The sequence below is a fragment of the Engraulis encrasicolus genome, chromosome 11 (assembly GCF_034702125.1).
Source record: "Engraulis encrasicolus isolate BLACKSEA-1 chromosome 11, IST_EnEncr_1.0, whole genome shotgun sequence".
Classification (NCBI taxonomy): Eukaryota; Metazoa; Chordata; class Actinopteri; order Clupeiformes; family Engraulidae; genus Engraulis; species Engraulis encrasicolus.
Window position 1 is genome coordinate 2045054 of NC_085867.1, and position 4497 is coordinate 2049550.

The window sequence follows — 4497 nt, forward strand, 5'->3', positions numbered from 1 at the left end:
AGGAATTTTGTAGAGGTGTTGTAGTCAACTGGTGGTCACAGCCTCTGGTAAGTCATGATTTTATTTATTGGCACCGCCGTGTGCTTTACATTTGTGTTCAAAGAACTTTTAGACCCCAACCAGACCGGAAAGAACAGTACCTAGGCCTAGACGTACTTTGGTAGAACGGTGCAGTGACGCGAGTTTGTTTTGTTTAGCTTGTGGTGTCAAGGTAGTAATAAAAGTGGTATTAACGGCGATGTGTTGGCCATGCATCATAAGGTCTTGAAACCATTGGAGGAGCTAACTTGTTGTGAAGAGAAGTCTCATCACTTTGGTGAACAAAAACGGACCAACTAAGCAAGGAATTATGTACATTTAAAGCGTGACGGGAGAAGGGAATGTCACCAAAGTTGTGCATCGTGTCAGGTAGGTCCTACTTTTGTTTCTTGCTGTGGAGATTGGATTCGTAGAAGCGTGTATTGGTATGCTAGGTCTTGCCTGTTGCTGGTGAAGTAGTCTAGCCTAGCCTCGGAGTTGGCTATGGGGTGAATCTGAAGGAGAGCACAGCCGATGGTGTGCCTGGCTTCTCTATCATCACAGTTGTCAAAGTGGAATTGCCGCGGTGTGTAATGGCTGTGCTATTGTTGGATGTTTTGGAATGTTGTACTGGTTCTGTTTTGGCAATTTGTTCCTTTTGCCTCTTGCTGCTGATTTGACCACCATAGCACCACCTATTAATGCGTCTTAATGGCCTACGTTAAATGCAAACTAAAGGTGGCTTTCTCACTCTCCCTGTATCAATAGCCAGCAATGGCTCGAGCTGCTTTGGCGCTTAGCCTACTTCTTGCTCCGATCACATCCCGAACTCTTTGGCCGTCAGAGTGTAATTGCATTCGGGAAGGTAGAGCTATGCCTGTGTGTGTGCGTGCGTGCTTTTATGCGCGGTCTGGGAGACAGGACAGGGGTCCTGATCGAGATGTCCCAGATAGCAGATATTTTGGCTTTGTTTTGGCAGATATCTGCAATTTATGGCTTCCTTTTGGCAAGCCATAAGCTTTTGGCAAAATTTTGGCATGGTTATGGTTGACCTGGGCGCCAGTGAATTGGGGCGTTCCTCTGGAAAGCAAAAAAAAACAAGATTTGGCTAAAATATGGGTTGTTTATGGCGTCCCACAACACATTAAAACGCGCGGACTGTGAATGAATGAGTTATGGCCAGGTTATGGCATGTGTCAGGTTAATCTGAACCTCGGGTGGAGAGCGGGACAGCAACGTTCTACATTGGTGCGCTTACGGCAATCCAAAAGACTGCCAAAATCAACTGTCAAGAGAAACTCGTGCTTGCTTGCCTCACTTCAGTTTCCCCAGCGCCAGTGTGTGTCAGACTTCAGTTTATGCAGGTAAGTGCAGTTGACACGTTTTTATATTAAATACAACCGCCGATGACTTAAGAGATGAGGCATTTTGTGTTATCGGTTTTCATGTTGATTTCATAGGTCTGTGACCGTCGGTTTCCGTGTTATGCGCTGAAACTTCGATACCCTTTTAACAGGAGCTAAAACACAAACGTCTGTGACACACAACTGTGACATTTAATCTTAGTTGCTACCCTCATACTCAGTAACGGTTGATTAAGTGTTGTTCTGTGGTTGAAATTCACTTTCAGATATCAATGCCAAGGGAATTTCAATCAAAGAACAACAACACTAGCAATCCCAGCTAACTGGCCAACGACAGCTAGCAAAAGCCGGGAGCTAGCTAACTCAGGCATGGAGCATCTTCTACCTATTGGCACAAAGCAGAGCACTATCTAGCAATATCTGTCTGTCACGGAAAGTGTTGGACTCACTGTAATTCTAGCCTACTACTGAAGCAATCGAGTGAATCTGCTTTTTTTCTACATTGTCTTTTCAGATGTGCTGCTGCTGAAGGCAGTCACCCGGTGGAGGAACTTGTTTTTTGACAGGCATACTACAGGTTGGTTCCACAATTTATTAACCTCTCTCTCTGGTCTAATCTTCGTTCGTTGTGAAAGTCCTTGCTTTTAATGTAACTGCTTTTAAGTATACGTCTGTATTGGGTAATGCAATGGTCGGTTTGTGTTTAAGCGCTGGCTATTTAACATGATCAGTTGTTAAGGCAGTGTGTATTGTTCAGCTATCAACAACGGGGTAAACCGTATACAGAAATGTGACCCATGTAGGCCTATGTAATCTTGCTCTAACATTTGTAATACCTCAACACAGAGAGTAGCTTACTAGAGGTGTCAAAGGTAAAAGTAGAAGTGAATTCATGGTGAAATGTAAACAAACGCCTGCCCCCAGACCAGGATCTCGGAAAAGACTGAATAAGGGGGAAAAAACACCTCAGATAGGCCTACTGGCAAGTCCAGGATAGTGGAAGCATTACTAATTGGCAGAAAGCTTTAACAATGGCACATGATATAACATAGTGACCAGTCTGTTTCACCAGTTATTCTACTGTAGGCACACCCAATGAGATAGATAGCCTACTGCTTTGTTGTTATTGAAAAACCTAAAAGCTAGGTTAAAAAAACCTCCAATTTGACCAGTACTCTGATCTTAGAATCAGTGGGCTACTATATACTCAAGTGCAAGTTATATGTTTTGGCAGGGTTTTGTTTGATTGAGTATTGTTTTTTTTTCCTATTCTTTTCCTCCCTTTTACTATTGACAATTCCGTAGATGGTTGTACAATCTATTGTAGCCTACTACTCATGTCATTTAAAATGTATAAAATATGAAATAACATCTACATTCTCTTTTCAGATGCTGTGCTGCGAACGGACACTGCAGTCACCCGTGGGAGGGGTCAATCAAATCGGATCTCAAAAACAGGTACCAAATTTTAATAACACCCCTCCCCCCTCTCCCGTCTATTACTCTATTAATCAAGTGCATTTGTGCCGCCACTTGGCCAGGACACCCTTGTTAAAAGAGATTTTTAATCTCAACAGGTTTATTTTCCTGGTTAAATAAAGGTTAAATAAAAGAAGAAAAAAAATGTAATGCCACTGTTTTCAAAGTTACTTTTGCATGTAGTAATTCAATTTGGTTTATCTTTTTATTCTTTCCTAGATGTCGCGAATCTGATCTGATCTACCTACCTCTATGTGGCAATAGAGTACCTGCTTTTACTGGCCAGGGGACCAAGATGAAAACAAGAGGCCTGTACCCAGACATCCAAGCACCCATCAAGTCACCCAGTCCTCCACCACCTGCCGTGCAGCTATACCCATCCATCAAATCCAGCCACTTGCCCACCCTAACCAGTCACAGCATTTGGAGACAATAAAGTATAATGAAATGTATTTAATTGTCTTGTTTTTTTTTCTAGATGCATAAATATTCCAGTTTCATTGTTGAAAATCACGCATTTATTAAATGTGCGATTTTCAACAATAAAACAGGAATATTTAGTGATCCCAAATGTAGCCATAATGGGGCCAAATGTCACTTATTTGTCTTATAAGTTTCTCTGTATACCGGTGCTTACATTTTAAGTATACAGGGAAACTTATAAGACAAATAAGTGACATTTGGCCCCATTATGGCTACATTTGGGATCAATTATGGGTACATTATGGCAGTATTTAGGGTCATTTATGGCTGTTCTGGGAGAGTTATGGGTACATTATGGCTGAATTATGGGTACATTATGGCAGTATTTAGAATCATTTATGGCAGTTCTGGGACAGTTATGGGTACTTTATGGCTGCATTTTGGCTGAAGGGTGGGGTCTGGAATTCCTTTTGGGGCCTTTAAGGCTGTACGTGGAAATCCCAAATAGGTTTTGGGTGAACTTTGGTCAATTTATGGCTGGGTTTGGTTGGTTTTGGCATGCCAAATTTGGGCCACTTTTGGCCCGGGGACTCAAACCGAAGCCAGCCAAAAGGCCAAGACACGATTTGGCCCAAAACTCTGCCAAAAAACATTTTGCTATCTGGGTCGCAATTGCAAGAAAATCTAAATTATTTGAAAGCCCGGTCACCTCTCACGAGTGCATCGCATAGCCTAGTCAAAGCATTTCTTCTAATTTCACACATTGCACACTGCCCATGCTGAAGAGACAAACTGTCAAGGCAGCGCGATTTGCTCGTGAGCACGCCCTCACCTCCACATCAGGTGCGCGTTTCACTTCCGCAAGAAGAACTTAATAATGTCAAAGTGAGATGTTAAAGAAAAAAAAAGTTAAATCTAGCCATCCTTGTTTAGGCTACATAAAACATGAGGAAGTTATTCAGATGTGATTCGCCATTCCTCACCCTAAAATTGATTAGAACGCAGGAAATTGCATCTAAAAAACAGATTTTTTTTCACAGCACCCCCTGGTCAAAACCAGTTCCTGCGTCCCTGGCTTCGCTACTGTGCTGAACATGTAAAACGTACCTTGTGAAAGGCGCTGCTTGTCGAGCAGGGAAATATTGAAGCTGCGGTGGGGAAACTCTCTCCACTTTGTAGTTTACAGTAGTAACAACTCGGACATTGGTATTGA

The 4497-nt window shown here is 42.5% G+C and overlaps 1 long non-coding RNA gene across 1 annotated transcript; it reads left to right on the forward strand.

Annotated features, from left to right (window-relative positions):
* Positions 1–1153: 1153 nt before the first annotated feature.
* Positions 1154–3284, forward strand: LOC134458725 (uncharacterized). The gene is made up of 4 exons (XR_010036605.1): positions 1154–1382; positions 1897–1959; positions 2772–2840; positions 3081–3284. It is a non-coding gene; the product is annotated as an uncharacterized LOC134458725 (long non-coding RNA).
* The last annotated feature ends 1213 nt before the right edge of the window (positions 3285–4497 follow it).